This window comes from Topomyia yanbarensis, chromosome 1, assembly GCF_030247195.1.
Source record: "Topomyia yanbarensis strain Yona2022 chromosome 1, ASM3024719v1, whole genome shotgun sequence".
Classification (NCBI taxonomy): Eukaryota; Metazoa; Arthropoda; class Insecta; order Diptera; family Culicidae; genus Topomyia; species Topomyia yanbarensis.
The window spans coordinates 136154551-136175534 of NC_080670.1; positions in this window are offsets into that span (position 1 = coordinate 136154551).

Consider the following 20984-nt stretch of genomic DNA (forward strand, 5'->3'; position numbering starts at 1 on the left):
CACTCGAATGTTAATACTAACGATTTTGTGGTCTTCAATCATTAGGATTGTCGATAGTTTTAATAGATGAAACATAATTTGCGAACTATAATATATGCTCTTGAAAACAGCTAATTTTCAAATGTCACCGTGGTCGTGTTCTGTACACTGATAAAAATGTAAACGTTATGCCTATTAATTTTACACATCAATTTTTGCAATTTGCGGTGGCATATAGACACTATTTGCTGTCTCATAAACCTAATGTGTGTATTTACAAGAAATATTAATCTTACATTCACATTTCATAAGGGGCCGTACACTAATTACGTAGAGATTTTTTAGAGCTTTTCAACCTCCCCCTCCCCCAGATAAGAGTTCGAAAGATTTTGGTGAACTCCCCCTCAGCCCTACATAAGATCTTATCATGATTATCGTAATTAAAAAATCGAATTGTTAATTCATCAAATAATAAGATAGCGAAAACGATATATATATATATATATATATATATATATATATATATATATATATATATATATATATATATATATATATATATATATATATATATATATATATATATATATATATATATATATATATATATATATATATATATATATATATATATATATATATATATATATATATATATAGAATTATTACAAGAAAACTCGTCACAAAATTTAACTGTAATCATCTGCAGAATTTCAATTGCATGCCAATCTCGCCCAGTAGAAAGAATAACTGTTGTCAGATATTCAGTAATTCCAATTTGGTCCACATGATCTGCTTTGCTATATTCCACTTTTTTATTGGAGACGAACCACTGCGACCAGTATTTAGATCTATGTGCTATATTCCACTTCCCTTGAATCTATTTTTTGTGATGTAGAATTTAAAAGATTTAGTATATCTTCTGGCATGAATTTATTGTGAGTTCCAGCTGTGACGCTTATCGTACGCATAGCTCCGAGTTAACCATCTGACACATTCTTTCGTGACGTTACAACGATTTGACGATTCTTCATTCCATAAATATGTTACAACTTTATCAAATGAACGCCTACATCAAAACTTATTACAGAATCGAAAAGTAGACAAAATTTCACTAAAGATTCAATAAACATAAACTGAATATAGTGGAAGAGGACTGTTTTATAACTGATAATGTAACGTGACGTTACAACGCGTCACAAATTAGAATTTTCAACGTATTTCCATAAAAGTCAAAATATCTGCTCTATAAGATTTATAACAAGAACAAATCTTCTATGATGTATTTCTAAATAGCAGACGCATAACTAGACGTCATTAAATATATTTTTTATTGTTTTGTTTCTTACTAAGCATCTTTTAACTTTCGTGACGTTACAACGCTCCTTTCTCAGAAAAGCGATATCTCGTTGCGTTGTAACGTCACGAAAATCTTCCACTTTTCTATAACTCTGTAAGTTACGCTGGTGCTATTGTTTTGAGTAAAATTTTAAATATTTATCACATTTAGCCATTTTAATAAAAATTTACTTGAATAACAATATGGGGTTGTCGAAAAATCACGCTACAGTTTATTTTTTTATTTGTTGCAGAAATAATTGATCAAACCAAGATTTTTTTTCATATCTGTTGTGGATAAATTTGAGTCATTTGAAATATTTATTTATTTGACACGGCTAAATATAGTAGTTTAACGGAGCCAGAATAGGAGCTTTTATCACATATTTCACAAACAAAAATAAACTGGCTGTATTGCTTTGTTTAATTTGGTAAGGAATCAAGTTCCCGATCCGAGTTTATAGAATGATATTTGTATTGTTGGGCTTAAGCAAGTGGATTTATACTTGTCCCCCATCTTGTAAATAGAATTGTATCCCTAGTTTTAAAACATCTGTGAAATTTGTTTCCCCTTTTGTGTACCAAACTATATTGTTAGTTTTAGGATAACTGTAAATATTTCCTAAAAAACTATTACTATTGAATTCCTTGTTTTAAAATTTTTCATAAAAAAAAATCTTTTGCCCCCTCTCTTATATATAGAATTTTTTTTCTAGTCTTAAGGTAGCTGTAAATTTTTTCTCTTTTATAAAAAAAATATTTCAACATTGTAACCTCCTAGTTTTAAGATATTCAAAATGTAAAAACAAAAGAATTCGGCACCGCCAAGCTAACGCATTTGTGCCTATCAAATAAACGAAATGAATAAAAAAAAAAGTGGATTTATATGACAAAGCGAGCACAATTTAAGCACCAGAGAATCGACAGTGCTAAGTATACTGAAATATTGTATAAATTATAGTTGCAAAGATTCAGAGAAAAAGAACTACATCGCCGTGATGTTGCGAAAGAATGTGTTACATCCAATCGTCAATTCGATGGGTTTTTAAAAGTTTTTAAAAGTTTTTAAAACACTAATAAACACTCCCTCATCTATCTTTTTTGGGCTCATTTGAGATGAGCCATAGCCTTTTTATCCGACTCTAAGCAATTGAGACGATTTAGTGCGGTCACTCAGATAGGTCTCTGTAGACCGTAATTATGTTTTTAAAACCTCCCGTAAATTCGAATAGACACCCGTCAATATTGGATTTAATACCTCAGGCATTTCGATAATGTAGCTGCTTCGATGATGTATTTGGGCTTGTAACGGAAGAATTGGTTAGTTACTAACTGACGGCACGTGCGACTACAACGAAGGTTGCGGAGAACCTTAAAACGGGCGTCTCGTCGATGATGGCGAAGTGTGGAATGGTTGATTACTGGGGGAAAAGAAATATTCATGGAACGCATTATTATTCATTGCTAAATACTAACCCGAGAACAAAGTTCGGAAATTCCCTCACAACCTTCCATCACATGTCCTGGACTACGTTGCTGTTAGCGTGATTGCATTGGAACGTATCATGTAACCAGCGTCTAGAAGAGTACAGCGTAGGTGAACTTTTAAAGAAATATAATATGACGTTGTTCAATCGTTTATTAAAAATAACTCCTCCAGTGCATTCAAGTATTGTAGATCAAATTTTATATAAAATTTTGTTTATTTTCTAAATCTATAATTAGGTTTGATGAAGGAGTTCATTTGAAAAAGTTATAACAGATTTATAGAATGAAGGTTGGTCAAATCGTTGTAACGTCACGAAAGAATGTGTCGATGGTATATAACCCCTTAAGCACTTAAGGATATACATTCTTAATTTATTAATATCATGCTAGTATAATTTCCTCTTTACGAAACAAGTTTAAAGCGTTTAAATAAACCATAGGTAGGAAAATTTGACACTATATCTGATAAATCATTCAAGCGTCTGATAAAAGTTAAATTACGTGACGTTACAACGCAAAGTGTATCCTGTTCTAACTTTAGTTCCACATATCCAATAAAAGAAATTGTAGGCTTTTTAGAAAAGTATTTTTGAATACAAAGAGAATCCGGAATATAAATTTGAACAAAATTTTAGTTTTTTAATAAAATAAAAAAATGGGCATTTTTCGTGACGTTACAACGCAGAAACAATCAAAACTTCTATTAGTACAAAAAAGTTTAATAGTCAAATATGAGTGAAAATATTTATAGTTTTATTATTCTACACTCAATAACGAACAAATTCCTTTAAACAGATAAAAAATTTAATGATAGTTTCATAAAATAGAGCTTTTCTTACAAGTCAATAATTCAGCGACCATTTTCCGAGAAATTCAACTTACTTTTCTAAATATTTTTCAACTATTTGTCGAAATAACAATGGTTGGATTATATAACTTTTCAATGGTTTAAACACTACCGAATCTAGGAAAAAATATTGTGATACCAAAATAAGACGAAACAAAAACGTCACTCTGGTGTACAAGCCCGCGGAATGTGTCATCTTCGAATTTTCTTGAATTAAAATACAGTTCACACTCTGGAAATATTCGACATTCACGATCTTTGACAATCGCATGTTAGAACATTTTCCAGATACCTTGCGGGTTTGTATCGAACGTTTGAAAAGGACAAAGTCGGTCTAACAACACGAAGGATATCAACACTTCTTAACTTGTAAGGCATATTGTGACTTCAGTTCCCGAACAGAACAATGTACAACCAAGAGCCAAAAAATTACTCATATTGTTTGATATACAAGGATTATATGGTACAAATGAAAATAGTTCCCTTTTCTTATTAAAAAGAATATTTTCCTTATGGATTTAATTTTTTAAACTTGTTTTATGATATTACGTAAGAAAGGACATACTCTCCCTCCCCCTTAGATAAGAATTTGTAAGATATTTTGAAACTCCCCCTCCCCCCATATGCCCTTACGTAATTAGTGTATGGCCCCTAACTATAAAACCCGATTCTATAACAATATGCACATATAACTTATGTGTGCGCATACATAGTTTATACCTAGGGGCAGATCACTTGTGATGCATTTTTAAAAATCAGCAGAAATGCATTTATTCTTTCCATCAAAATAGAAATTCGTAATGTATTTTGCTCAGCGTGTAAAACGTCAAAACCCTACAAAAATTAGCCCTACATTCAACAAAACGTCGAACAAAGTGAATCAGCGTAGGACGTTTGTTAAACAAATTTTTCTGCGAGGGAGTGCAAAGTTGATGCAAAACACGGTGTGTTTGGTAGAACAATTTTATTCGAAAAATATCAGCATCGCTAAAACTTCAATATGTGATAGAATCGGTTTTTCTCTTTCATTTGAAATTAAAATTGAAATATTCTGTCGGGGGCTCTAGAACAACTTTTTATTTTAAAGTTTTTTTGTTTGAAAACTTAGGTTTTTCAATGAAACTGAAACATTTTTGCCCCTAGGTAGTACTTTAGACATTCAAATATTACCAATCTGATGGACAATTTCATTGTGTACAACATTGTAGAAAGCTACATCACGATCTGAAATCGCCAGTGAAAGCTATTAAATTTTTATCAAAGTTTCTAGATTCGCACGGGGCCTATTGGTAAAGAAGCTTTATTCCAAAAACATTTTCATTTGTAAAGAAATGGATTGCCTTATTTTAACAGTGTGCTCAGAAGAACCTGAATGCTAGCAAAGTTCCACCCTTAAGCGTAAAAAGCATAATTCCAGATTCCACCGTTTTATGCGCACCAATGATATTTTAGGAGCATGGAGATATAGAGAAGAGTAGATAAAATTTGAACGATATTAAGACTCTTTTGAAAGATGCTGGGTAATGCAGCAAAATGAAATCATTTTTTTTTGTCACAGATATATTTGTTTCTTCTTTTTTATTTCTTCACTTATTCTGGTTTATGCTTGATATAACCTTGAATCAACCTTTTTACTCGTTAGCATCTTGTGGGATATATTTGGCCTAAATTTTAACTTTATATATGATCAAACTCGATTAGATATTCAGTCATTTGATTTTATTTCGATTAACAGTCCTGATTGACAGTTTCATGAATGATAGAAAAATAATTCGATTAGATTTATATTCAAGTTTGGGAATCGCTGTACATTGAACAGAAATCGCGGTAGTAAATAAGAAATAAAGGTTTTGTCTATTGTACGAAGATAGCGATCTCAATATAACAGTAGATATAGAAAGTATCGCCGTTACCCGAAAGACGTGTTGGCAGCGCGAGCGGTCGCTTGTTGGTGGTACTACGCGATAAGCGAGTGTTGGTGCGAAGGCAACGAAGTCTCAGGTAAGCGGCGCCCCACCTTGATGGTGGTAGTGGTTGCGCTGCATATAACCGGCGCTTGCGACGGAGTGAGACAGTGCTGCATCTGGTTAGTGAAGCGGCTCGCTTCATCATCGCTCATTCATCCGTATTAGTGCAGATACGGGATTTTGAGTATTTGTGTACCTAGCCACGCTGCGTGGTAGGGGAATACCTCTGGACCCACAGGTAAGCGGCGACCCCACTTTGGTGGTGGTAGTGCTTGCGCTGCATACAGTCGGCGCTTGTGACGACGTGAGACAGAGCTGCATCTTGTTGGTGAAGCATCTCGCTTCATCATCACTTATTCATCTGTACTAGTGCAGATACGGGCTTTTGTGGATTTGTGTACCTAGCCACGCTACGTAGTACGGAAATACCCTGGACCCACAGGTAAGCAGCGGCTCCATCTTGGTAGTGGTGGTTACGCTGTGTTCAACCCGAGCGTGTGACAGAGGGAGACAGCGTGAAGCTGCGACTCTTCGAAGGACAGGTAGATTTTAGTATAATTGTGCTAGTATTAGTATTTAATTAACTTACTGTGTATGGTAGGCGAGATGGAGGATAGTGAGATGGAATCCTCCATTTCACAAGAGCAAAATTCTTTTGATCCCCCTCCCTCAACTCCCCCTAGAATAAAATTATACCCCCAAGGGTCTTCTGGACCTTGGCAAGTATTCTTCAGGCGGAAAGGAAAGCCATTAAACCTTGTGCAAATAGACCTTTCTCGTCCGACCTAACCCCCTTTTTTCTTATTTTTATTCAAAAGACTACACATTTTTAAGAATATTTCCGCTGAAATGAGACTTTTTAGAGCTATCGTGATTTTTTAATGATTTTTTTAAATTTGAAAAATGCAAGAATGTTGAGTATTTTTTTCACCTTTGCAAGAATGGTGGGACTCAAAATATGTGTTTGGGCAGCACTGTTTTGTATATTTTTGCTTGGCTTCCTGGCAACGCGGCAAATGAAGTGGTGAGTCGCGGTTAAAAGTTCATTGGTTATGTAAACAAACTAAAGTGAACCTCTCGGTGGAGAACGTTGCATGGTAATGTTTAACGTCACTTTTTTGACAGTTCAAAGAGATTGTTTACATGATCTTGGAATTTTTGTTGATTCGATCATAGTATGAGAAACTTGGTTTGGTTCGCTACCAAATGTTAACACTTTCCCAACAAGGTCGTTCAGCTGTATTTTTTAATTGATGTCGGCATCATACATTGTTCCGTTAAATTTAACATTTTTACTTTTCTTGTACATGATTCATTGAAGAAGCAAGGAATTTCTAGCCAAACATTTGAAAAAGGCCTACTGCCAAATGCAAACACATCGAATTTTGATGTTCTCTATTAAAATCCTGGGACAGAACCTGTGGATATATGTTTTCTTTTTCTTTTTTCTGTTCATTTTATCTCTTGTCTTGCATAGCCACTCTTTCTTCCTCACATATTTTAAATGGACTGGCTACATTTGACAGTCCCCCTGACTGCATTTGACGGTTCCCTTTGGCTGCATTTGACAGCTCCCCCTGGCTACAATTGACATTAGGTTTTTTCGTATCCACATGTTCCGTCCCAGTTAAAAACTATCTACCTGGCCATGTACATAAACATAACGCAACAATGGATTATGAAGAATTTTGATAATGATTTTATAACAAATTATAAAAGAGCCCGGCTGATGTAAAAGTCCTAACTAGCAATACACTTATTATAAAATGATTGTAAAGGATTATTGTAACTGATTCCAAAAGGATTTTAAAGGCAGTGAAATACGTACTCAATGAATTAAGGGGTGTGTCTGATGTAAACAATATGCGCAATCAAACTAAATAAAACAGTATTCAATTTTTAAATAGAATTATAATGAATTCGACCAAAACTTCTTTTGCCTTTTTCTCATTTTCAAATGTTTGGGTAGAATTTAGATTATTTTATCGTTGTTGCGATCAATTTCGTTTGGTTTGTTTTGTTCACAATGTTAGTCGCAGAGCATTTTGGTGATCTACGGCAATTGATGACCTTTACACCCCATACTAGGTCCGCTCCTATTGCAGCTGTTTCGCCCTGTCCGGCACCGAGTCAACCGATGGTCCAACCTGCGTCGCACTCGTCTGTCGCTATGTCAATGGCAGGGACTTGGATTAAAGGCCAAAATTTCAGCTACGGTTGGTGGTGTTGCTGCAATCGGTTTGCCATCGGCCACGTTGGACATTCGGCTAACGGGAATATTCAGCGATTCCGATTCGAAGGAAGCAGCGCCAGTAGCAGACTGCTTCGGTTCAGCAATACGCTCCGGTATCGAACGAAGCTAACACTCCGACAGGACGAAGGTTTCAACGAGGGGCTCAGGCATAAGTAGCAGAGTCCTTGCACTTCCTGCTTGTCGACAATTCCGACGAAACCACTGCCGCTCTCGCCAAGTTTGATCACCGTAATAAGTGCGACGTCAGCGGTATAGTGCCAGGATTAGTCGAGAACAGTTCCAGGACTGACTTGCCAACAGCTACAAGATTAAATAGCAATGCGTTTATAAAGTGACCATAGTATAACGTAGAGGCTTTAGCCAGATGATTTATTCAGCAGAATAAGATAGCAAAATTACCCAAAACATAAGACCTGGCTGCCGAAGTGAATACACACACATCATCACCTACAGAGGCAAGCAATATTGGAACGCAGCGAAATTCCTCACAATGAATTGATCTCGTTAGGTGAAATTCCAGGAAGTACAATTTTCATAACACAGAAAACAGATACGCTATTCTATTGCCGAAAGAGTCTGACTCTGACGAAGCGTCCGAAGGTACATCATTTGTTTTACCTAGAGGATCCAGGAAAAGAAAAAAATCCTCTTTTCCCAAACTGCCAAGCAAGGGCCTTAAAACTTCTCCTCCATTAAATAAATTGCGGCCAAAGCTAAAGAATTCCGATGCAATACCGAAGCCAGTCCCTCCCGGTTTTGGTAATGTACAATCCAAACAGAACACCATTACTGGTAATAATAAAACTTCAACTTCCTCCGAGCCTCAACCGGGGATAGGGTTATTGAAATTTTCTGAAATTGTTGATTGGATTTTCAAAGCATTCAATATTTCTGAACCACTGAAAAGTATACTTTCAGCGTTCCTCCCAACAATTAGAACATTTTTAGAGCAATGGCCCATCCTTGCAGCGATTGTATCTTTCGATGGATAATTCACCTTCTCCAGTGAAAGATCCCATCACTGTTTTACAGTGGAATTGCAGAAGTATCATACCTAAAATTGATCCTTAAAAATTTTGCTGCATAATTTGAAATGCGATACTTTTGCTTTATGTGAAACATGGCTTACCTCAAACATTAATTTCACCTTGAATGATTTCAACATTATTCGCCTAGACCGAGACACCCCGTATGGAGGAGTGCTTCTAGGAATTAAAAAGTCATATTCTTTCTATAGAATTAACATCCCCTTGTTTGCGGGTATTGAGGCTGTAGCTGTCCAAACGAACATTAAAGGCAAAGACATTTCTATCGCTTCTATATATATACCTCCCAAAGCTCAAATTGGACAACGTCAGATTTTCGAGGTAGTGGAATCCATGGCTGCTCCGCGGCTGATACTGGGAGACTTCAACTCGCACGGAGTATTGTGGGGTTCCCTCTTCAATGATAATCGATCCTCTTTGATATACAATGTTTGTGACGAGCTCAATATGACAGTTTTAAATACAGGCGAAGCAACACGCATTCCCAGACCACCCGCACGACCAAGTGCATTAGATCTATCTCTATGCTCGACATCACTTCAGTTACATTGCACGTGGAAGGTTGTACCTGATCCTCACGGTAGCGATCATTTTCCAGTCGTTATTTCAATTAACAGTGAATTAGGCCTCACGAATTCAATCAATGTCCCTTATGACTTGACACGAAATATTGATTGGAAAAAATACCAATCTTTAATTTCCACTTCTCTTGTTTCGACGGAAGAGCTACCACCTACCGAAGAATATGAATTTCTAGCGGGTTTGATTATTGAAGCAGCAGAACAAACCCAAACGAAATGCAATCCTGGCATGATAATGAACAGCATGCCTCCTAATCCCTAGTGGGACAAAGAGTGCTCGGATGCATATGAAGCTAAACAAGTTGCCTACAAAGAAATTATGAAACGGAAAGGGTGTACACGTGCGAACTTTGAAAATTATTCGATTTTACAAAACAAATTTGACAGTCTCCGTCGTGCCAAAAAGTCTAGTTATTGGAGACGTTTCGTTGATGGCTTGTCAAGAGAAACATCAATGAGTATTCTTTGGAACACAGCCAGAAGAATGAGGACTCGAAACGTAACTAATGAAAGCGAAGATTTTTCGAATCGCTGGATATGTAATTTTGCCAAGAAAGTTTGTCCAGATTCTGCTCCTGCGCAGAAAATCATTCGCGATGCTCCCACAAGTAACGATTCCATAGATTCGCCTTTGACAATGTTGGAATTTTCAATTGCACTCCTCTCATGCAACAATAATGCCCCGGGTCCAGACAGAATTAAATTCAACTTGGTGAAGAATCTGCCTGACCTAGCAAAAAGACGCTTGTTGAATTTATTCAATAAGCTTCTTGAGCAGAACATTGTCCCGCACGACTGGAGACATGTGAGAGTTATCGCTATTCCAAAACCGAGAAAACCAGCCCCCGACCATAACTCGTATTGACGATTGCAATGCTATCCTGCATCAGGAAATTGTTGGAAAAAATTATCCTACGACGTCTCGACAATTGGGTTGAGGCGAACGGCTTACTATCAGATACCCAGTTTGGTTTTCGGAGAGGAAAGGGAACGAATGATTGCCTGGCGCTACTTTCGTCAGAAATCCAACTAGCTTACGCAAAAAAAGAACAAATGGCGTCTGTGTTCTTAGACATAAAATGAGCATTCGACTCTGTTTCCATTGATGTTCTCTCAGAGAAACTACATCAATGTGGTCTTTCACCAATGTTAAATAATTATTTAAACAACTTATTGTCAGAAAAGCACATGCATTTTTCATATGGCGATTTGGCAACATTCAGAATAAGTTACATGGGTCTCCCACAAGGTTCTTGTTTAAGCCCCCTTCTCTACAATTTTTACGTGAATGACATTGATAATTGTATTGTCAGCCCATGCACTCTAAGGCAACTTGCAGATGATGGCGTGGTTTCTGTTACAGGACCAAAAGCCATAAATTTACAACAACCACTGCAAGATAGTTTGGATAATTTATCAAGTTGGGCATTGAAGCTAGGCATCGATTTCTCTACGGAGAAAACAGAGTTGGTTGTTTTTTCAAGGAAGCGTGATCCAGCTCAGCTTCAGGTTCAGTTGGTTGGTAGAACGATAGCCCAAGTCATGACCTTTAAATATCTCGGAATTTGGTTCGATTCTAAAGGTACATGGGGAGGCCACATTAGGTATCTGATAAAGAAGTACCAACAAAGGATAAATTTTCTCCGAACAATAACCGGATCTTGGTGGGGTGCTCATCCAAGTGACGTGATAAGATTGTATCAAACAACGATACTTTCAGTAATGGAATATGGGTGCTTCTGTTTCCGTTCAGCTGCAAACACTCACATTATTAAATTGGAACGAATACAGTATCGTTGTTTACGAATTGCCTTAGGTTGCATGCAGTTGACCCATACGATGAGTCTTGAAGTACTAGCGGGAGTTCTTCCCTTAAAAGATCGATTCTGGGATCTCTCCTCTCGTTTACTTATACGATGTGAGGTTATGAATCCATTGGTAATTGAAAATTTTGAAAGACTTGTCGAGCTTCAATCCCAAACCAGATTCATGACAGTGTACTTCAATCACATGTCACAAGAAATAACGCCTTCTAGTTATGTTATGACATGTGTTAATATACTAGATACTCCCGATTCCACTTTATTTTTCGACACGTCCATGCAAGAGGAAATTCGTGGAATCCCGGATCACCAGCGCTCTCTGGAGAGCGCTAAATCATATCAAATTACCTTAGTGTGGATTCCCGCTCATTGCTCCATACCGGGTAATGAGAGAGCGCATAATTTAGCCAAAATAGGAGCACTGGACGGGGACATCTATGAATGACCTATTGCCTTCAATGAATTTTATAGCGCTTCTCGTCAGAGGACGCTTACTAGTTGGCAAACATCATGGGACAATGGAGATCTGGGACGGTGGTTGCACTCAATTATCCCTAAAGTATCAACGAAGGCATGGTTCAAAGGGTTGGATGTAAGTCGAAACTTCATTCGTGTGATGTCTAGGCTCATGTCCAACCATTATACGTTGAATGCGCATCTCCGCCGTATTGGGATCGCAGAAGATAATCAATGTGCTTGCGGAGAGGGTTACGAAGACATTGAACATATTGTTTGGTCTTGCACTGAATATCGTGAAGCCAGATCCCAATTAATAGACTCCTTACGAGCCAGAAGAAAACCACCCTATGTTCCTGTTCGTGATATCCTCGCTTTACGAGATCTTCCATACATGGGCCATATTTATCATTTCCTGAAAACAATAAATGTTCAAATATAATTATCCCCACAATGTTTCTAGTTTTTTCCCTTGTTACCCACAAACAATTTAGATTTCTTCGCAGTTAGTTAAGTTAGATAAAACGATATAAATAAAGAAAAAAAATAAACAAAGTTTACAGAAAAACTACCAATAGGTTAACAATGAAATTCAAGAAAATAGAGTATAAATAAAAATATTCAAAATGATGATTATCCTCAGTGTTAGCATTAGAAAGTGAATTTTTATTATAACGTGATAGTCTTAAGAACTTTTGTAACATGTTATGTAAAAAAACCCGGCATAAAAAAGCTTTTGCAAATGTCGTGTCAAATAAACGTTTTATGAAAAAAAAAAAATGAGAGAAATCTTCAATAAACAGACTTGTATTACATTGGGAATTTACTGAATGTATGGTCCAGCCTGATATTTTCTTGTTCGTATTCTTTTGTGATCCGTGTTCAACGAGTAACGACTCCGGAAATTCTTCTTAAAGAAAATTATGAAATTTGGTTTTGTTCTTTTTTCTAAGATTGTGTGCAGTGTGTTCGATTTGGAAATAAAATTTGAGGACAAGCAAAACTCTACATCTATAAATTAGGATGAAATGAATCTACCACAAAAGATAACAAACATGGATACAAAACTCGAAGAGCTTTTTTCTCTTTCAATCATCTTTCTTTTAATGTTAATAAGGACCAGAATTACGAACCGTTAACATCAAATTCGACTATCACCAAATTGCATACAATCACAACCAGCCACGGGCACTGCTGCTACATGCTGCTATAGCACATCAGTGTCTTAATGAGTGCTGCGGGTTACCGCGAGAGGTATGACACACACGAGCGGTAATCGGAACTTTTCACTTCGTTGCGGTCGCCAACAGTAGCCGAAGACATTGCTGTTTCTGAGTGGTGCAGTTTATTAATGAACTTACACGGTATTGCCCAATTCGTCTTGAACTTGTTCTTCGGGAATGTTATGATTTCGAGATGTCATGACCGCCCAAGGGCGGAGCTGTTGCATAGATATAACAGCGATGTCATAACATTTTCCTTCCGACAGCTGGGAGAGAACGTATTGGTTTTGCCATTAGCAGGACGTAAAGAGAACGGGCGCTAAAGTAGAGTGGGGACTGGTCACCTAATATAATATTCTTTTATTCTCGCTAAACATTTGTTTTTTTTGTTGCATTACATATGCTTATCGGCGTGGAAAATATCTAAGCTTATTTTCAGAAAATTCCATTGCTATTAGATAGGAGTCCACGGGTGGCTAGATATCTTTCTAAGTGCAAACCATTCTAGAAACCGCGTTGCATCCGGTGGCTGAAGTCCAAAATGACTCCACTAGGATATAAAACAATATAAATTATAGAAAGCACGTCAATTCGTGTGAATTTACTGCAATGTTTTAATGTTACATGATTTTAATGCTCTAAATACGTACATTCAGGTAAAGATAAAATTATAAAATATTTTTTCAATGCAGTGTTTCTCGTATGTTCATAGACTCACCGCAATTATCAAGCCACTTTTTTATCAATCTGTTTCTTATAAGCGAAGCAAAGAGATTCATTAAACTGTTGTAATTTATGAAACATATCAATCCCTTCGGATTCATGACATGGTGCCACAAAATAAAAAATGAATGTATTTTGTAAGTGATCTAGTAACGGTTGTTGCTCCGATCAAATACAGTGGCGGATCCAGTAGGAGGGTCGCCCCCCCCCCCCCCCCCCGAAATTGTTTAACTTCTTGAGAAATTTTAAAATATTTTCTATTTTAAATTCATTCTAAATTCAAAATCATTCCCAACCAGATTCGACCAAAACTGATTTTAAGGGCCGTACACAAAGGACGTAGTTTTTTTCGGGGATTTTTGACTCCTTCCTCCCCCCTCGTAGCATTTGGTCACAAAATTCTAACCTCCCCCTCGTGAATAACGTAGCATTTACCTATCCCTCCCCCTAGTCCCATGCAAAGCGGCAGGGGATGAAAATAAGTTACATATGTTTTTCAATTATTTTAAATACATGTCCTTTCAAAATGTTTGACGATATTTATCAACATTTTCATTATAACAGCAAATTGCGTGCAAGATAAGCCCATTTCATGACAAATATAGTGTTGATAGTTTTGTTTTGAATTTTATATGTCAAGGGGAGCATGAAGAGAAGTTCTCTCCGTTCACAATCCTGCAGCTGCCAATGATTCTAAGAAGCATACGTTCATCTAAATTACTAAATTTTGTTTGGTTGAATCCGAAGTGAAAATTTAATTCAGCTTCCAAGCTAAGTCTACATTAGCTAACTAATGCAGCAAGTTAAATCCGCATACAAAATCTTTTCGTATTTGTGACAACTTGTAATTCCGCGAATTGTAATTTACCTCATGAAAAACCGCATCAAAAGAAACTTGTTTGAATTTAAATTTATTTCTCTTGGAAATGGAGTATCATTAAATTGTTGTCTGTAAACAATGGGTTTTGAACTTAATGCTACGTCGCACAACTTTTGACCCTACCCTCCCCCTCGTCGCACTTCGTCACAAATTTGGTATATCCTCCCTACCCCCCAAAATGCTACGTCATTTATGCATGGCCCCTTAATTAGAAGAGTATTACATATTAGGTATTGTACAATGAACATTTCAAAATCGAAATTTCGAACACCATCCGAAATTTTTTTCTGGATCCGCTCCTGGTCAAATACAACATAAAATTATAATATTTGATCAATTTAATATACCCTCAAAATCTTGATTCAAAGCCAAAAAAACTATTTTTGGAACTTCCGGCACTAAACAAATTAACTAGGGGAATTATGGTTTAAACCGACACCTTAAGCTTAACAATTTTTCTAAGTTGCCACAAAACCAATAAAATTATAGTTTTTATGCAGAATTCTTCTTCATGAAATTCTTAACAAGACTTAATTTTTTCAGCGCTTCAAAAAATTAATTTCATTAAAAATTATTGGTTGTAAAACTTGGAAAACAAAGTGACTTTTTGTACGCACTGCGGGTAAAACCGACACTCCATAGGGGTAAGATCGACACCCCCTTTAATTTATTTTCTCTACACTTTATTAAAATCTTTATCTTTATTAAAAATGAGATATATGCGTGATTAATAAAGTGTGAGTATATATGATGCAAATATGTGCTTTTTATTGCTTCATCATGTGGTCGGTGTTAAGTCAGACCAGACTAAGTCGCAAAACATCAAAAAATGAGATAATGATAGCAATGGATAGAGAATTTCTTCATCTACATTCGAATTTTGCCAGATTTCAAATATATAACAATAAACAAGAATTATGGCAGAAATTAATTTCCAATTATAATGTAAAGGATGCTGCGATTCAAACTTTAAAATCGTTATCTCGAAATCAATTTATTGTCACTTAGTCCGGTCTGACTTAACACCGATCATGTAGTGAGGGGAAGAAAGTTCGAAAGCGTGGTACTATAAATAAGAGTATTTTATGCTATAGGATTATTTATTGATATGAGTATTTCCAAATAATCCTTGCGCACATCATGGCAACCTCCAGTGTCATTTTATTTCGTAAGAGAAGATTTGCAAGTGTTCTACGTTCTGCTAATTGGATTCATTCACTTATAAGTGACACACACACTTCTTAGTAAAACTATCTTTTTCAGATTTGATTTTTCGGACTCTGATCATCAACGGTCTATTGGGGTATACATAAGATAATTGTCTCATTGTGATTAAGTTCGTCTATGACAAACCAAGAGAACACTAGCAATTCGGTTTAATGAGCTTTTTGCAGAAATAGCAACAGCTTCGATAGAATCAGATAAACAAAAATTCCAATTTTTGATTTTTAAAGAGACTTACAAGAAATAAACACAATAAAAGTATTTCTGTGTATTTCTGCTAATACTATAGTGTTCTAATAGGCTAATTGAAGTGTCACAAAGATCCCCAGTATTTTGAAATGAATCGCAAGTATACGCAACCATCTTAACAGCATGTCGGTTTTACCCTAACCATAGGGTGTCGGTTTTACCCCAACAGCGCACATTTTTTTTATAAAAGCAATTAAAAATATTGAATTTCTCAAACTCATCTTCAATGCACCTAGTTGATCATAGGATAGGCCTATAATAATAGGTACTGAAAAATGTGGTGGTTTGAAAAGCTTTTGTTCGGTTAAAACCTTAAAATCCACCAACGAAATTTAACATCCAGACGAGTATGAACGCTGCTGTCGTATGTTTTGTTTATTGTTATGACATTCGGCGTACTAACGTAATGTATCATTATGAAATGAATAAAAATTTGATTTCTAGGAAATGTTGTGGGGTGTCGGTTCCCCTACGCTTTTCAACCGATTCTAAATTTTTTGATTGTTCTTGAAGGACGAATAGACCTTTCGAACGATGTTATATTATTTTGTTAAAAATACTTTGCGGTTTTGGGACAACAATATAAAAATTACCATTATTTTGCGATTTTTTCATGAAAAATGTTAAAAATTGCTCAACAATTTTACATAGAAGCGTCTTTGCTTCAATAAAAGTTAAAGAGAACATTCAATCCCGCATCTGACGACCTTTTTATCACCAAAATCGGTTGGCAAAGTGACAGAGTTATTATTTTTTCCTAAATTTTCTCTTACTCTAACTCGCATGACTTTTTTACTGCAACAACATGACGAAAAATGCAAGATTATCTCGAGATAGACAATAAGATTTTGAGATATTGTTCCTATTTAGGAGAGGTAATTTGTGGTAGCTTCCATAAAACGACGAATGACATTTTCATGTACATATTTGAGTTCAGATATTAAAATCTAAATCTCGTTCAATGACAGTGACACCAACTGTAGATGACGCTAAATCAGTGAATTTAACTCGTTGATTTTCGCTTCAAATATTGGTGCGCCTGACACATTTATGTTCCAAAATTTTTGGGCGCGGAATTTCAAATATATGTTTATTCTACATTTTATTGTATTAATTTGTTGATTTATTGGCCTTTTAATCCTTTATAAATAAATAAATAAGAGTCTCCGTTCATAAAAAACAGCTTTCTAATGAAAATTTACATTAGGTACTCTTGATTCGCATCATTTGCAGTATCTGACACAAATAATCGGCCGAAAATATTTTCTTCGTGAACAATTATATTATATGTTATTGAATGTTGGAAAAACCAGCTAAGCAGCACTGCACAGTTGGGCAGGAACGAAAATTATCAAAACAAAACATCTAACGCTTTGGGAGTGCATTTCTTTTAGTTGCTATGTTCAGCAAAGTATCTTGGTTTTATCTGCGCCTTATTTTGAAGATGTAAATTAGTTTGGACTTTCATCACAAAGGTGCCGTTCATAACAGTTTTTGCAACCGGCCGAGACGGTTGTGCCTCCAGGTGGAAGGTTTTGTTCTCGAGAGAGTGACGGAGTGCGAGACGCTGTATGCGTTTTTGTGGGAGAGAGAGAGAGAGAGAGAGAGAGAGAGAGAGAGAGAGAGAGAGAGAGAGAGAGAGAGAGACCAGTTTGTTAAGTGTGAGTCGACAGTTGATACGTCGGAGGCGAGGTCAACGGCATCCTCGGTGTTTTGACAGCAAACCGCGGGTAGACGAATTTGCCTACCGCGGTGGCAGAAATCGACAGTGATCGTGCCTGTACACACAGAAAAAATATATTGTATTGGTGTCGCCGGGCAATTCTAATCGACGAGAGGGGAAGCGTCACAGGTAGACCCATTTGCTCTATTCGTCTACCGCAGAAGTGGTACGACGAATAAGGAAAACAAGTGGCACCGAAAAGTGCCGTATCGACAGTGGGATTTTCGCAGCAAGCCACAGGTAGACACATTTGTCTACCGCCGTGGTGGAAACGGAGAGAGCGCGCTTGTGGTGGTGATACCGACGAGCAGCTCAACCGGAGAGAGTTTTGAAGTGTTGCAGGTAGGCCTATTTCTCTACTGAAGAAGCAACGCGACGAAGAAGGACAGCAAGTGTCACATTGTCAAACAACGGGCACCGAGTTTACAACGTAACACATGAGGTGTGTTCTACAGGTATATTTTTCATTCCTTTTTGTGATAGTTTTTCTTGCTAGGTAAAATGGATGAAGAGATGGGAGAACGAGTAACAGACCCTCCCCCTAAGCCTTATGCTGAAAATGTAAATCCGACTAGAATTAAAATTTACCCAGAGTCGTCAACGGGACCATGGATTGTATTTATTAGGCGTAAAGTAAAGGCGCTAAATATTATTCAAATTTCTAAAGATTTGACTTCGCGATTCTCGGATGTAAAAGAGATCGTCAAAGTCAATAAAGATAAAATACGCATTGTCGTTGGTAGTCTCAAACAAGCCAATGCAATTGCTTCTTGCGAGCTTTTTACGCGTGAGTATAGAGCGTATATTCCTTCAAAGGAAATTGAAATTGATGGGGTCATCACAGAATCGAGTTTGACTGTTGATGACATAATTAAGCATGGGGTTGGTCGTTTCAAAGACACCATACTTAAAGACGTAAAAATACTTGAATGCAAGCAATTGCATTCAGTATCACACGAAGGAGATAAAAAAGTTTATCGACTGTCTGACTCATTTCGAGTGACTTTCGCTGGGTCTGCGCTGCCCAACTATGTCATTATCGATAAGATTCGTCTCCCTGTTCGCCTTTTTATCTCTCGTGTAATGAATTGCCTTAATTGCAAACAGCTTGGCCACACAGCCACTTATTGTTCCAATAAGGCACGGTGTGGCAAATGTGGGGGTTTTCATCAAGAGGATACATGCAATGAAAATTCAGAAAAATGTTTAATGTGCGGAGAAAACTCACATGAGCTCCCTGCATGCCCCATTTATAAATTGCGTGAGGATAAAATTAAACGATCCTTGAAGGAGAGGTCTAAGCGCTCCTATGCAGAAATGTTGAAAAATGCTACCCCTAAACCCATTTTCTTAGAAAACACTTACACATCTCTATTTTCGGAACAGTCTGACTCTGACGGAGCGTGCGAAGGTACATCATTTGTTTTACCCGGAAATTCCAGAAAAAGAAAACAGTCTTCTTTTCCCAAGCTGCCAAGAAAGGGCCTTAAAATTTCTCCACCAATAGATAAACTGCGCCCAAAACCGAAAAATTCCGATTCAAAACCGAAATCAATTCCGCCCGGTTTTGGGAACGTACAATCCAAACAGAACACCATTACTGGAAATAATAAAATTTCGACTTCCTCTGAGCCTCAGCCGGGGGTAGGATTATTGAAATTTTCTGAAATTATTGATTGGATTTTTAAAGCATTCAATATTTCTGAACCACTAAAGAGTATACTTTCAGCTTTCCTCCCAACAATTAGAACATTTTTAGAGCAGCTGATTGCTCAATGGCCCATCCTTGCAGCGATTGTATCTTTCAATGGGTAATTCACCTCCTCCAATGAAAGATTCCATCACTGTTTTACAGTGGAATTGCAGAAGTATCATACCTAAAATTGATTCCTTAAAAATTTTACTGCATAATTTGAAATGCGATGCTTTTGCTCTATGTGAAACATGGCTTACCTCAAACATTAATTTCAACTTAAATGATTTCAACATTATTCGACTAGACCAAGACACCCCGTATGGAGGAGTGCTTCTAGGAATTAAAAAGTGCTATTCTTTCTATAGAATTAACATCCCCTTGTTTGCGGGCATTGAGGCTGTAGCTGTCCAAACGAACATTAAAGGCAAAGACATGTCTATCGCTTCTATATATATACCTCCCAAAGTTCAAATTGGACAACATCAAATTTTTGAGGTAGTGGAATCCATGGCTGCTCCGCGTCTGATACTGGGAGACTTCAACTCGCGCGGAGTATTGTGGGGTTCCCTCTACAATGATAATCGATCCTCTTTGATATACAATGTGTGTGACGAATTTAATATGACAGTTTTAAATACTGGCGAAACAACACGCATCCCCAGACCTCCTGCACGTCCAAGTGCATTAGATCTGTCTCTGTGCTCGACATCACTTCGGTTAGATTGCACGTGGAAGGTTGTACCTGATCCTCACGGTAGCGATCATTTGCCAATCGTTGTTTCAATTAACAGTGAATTAGGCCTTACGAATTCAATCAATGTTCCTTATGACTTAACACGAAATATTGATTGGAAAACATACGAAACATTAATTTCCACTTCTCTTGCTTCTACAGAAGAGCTACCCCCTACCGAAGAATATGAATTCTTAGCGGGTTTAATTATTGAAGCAGCAGAACAAGCCCAAACGAAATGCAATCCTGGAATGACAATAAATAGACGCCCGCCTAATCCTTGGTGGGACAAAGAGTGCTCTGATGCATATGAAGCTAAACAAGTTGCCTACAAAGAAATTATGAAACAGAAAGGGGGTATACGTGAGAACTTTGAAAATTATTTCATTTTGCAAAACAAATTTGACAGTATACGTCGTGCCAAAAAGTCTAGTTATTGGAGACGCTTCGTTGGTGGCTTGTCAAGAGAAACATCAATGAGTACTCTTTGGAACACAGCCAGAAGAATGAGGAATCGAAACGTGACTAATGAAAGCGAAGATTTTTCGAATCGTTGGATATTTAATTTCGCCAAGAAAATTTGTCCCGACTCTGCTCCTGCGCAGAAAATCACTCGCGATGCTCCCACAAGTAACGATTTCATAGATTCGCCTTTGACAATGATGGAATTCTCAATTGCACTCCTCTCATGCAACAATAATGCTCCGGGACTAGACAGAATTAAATTCAACTTGGTGAAGAATCTGCCTGACCT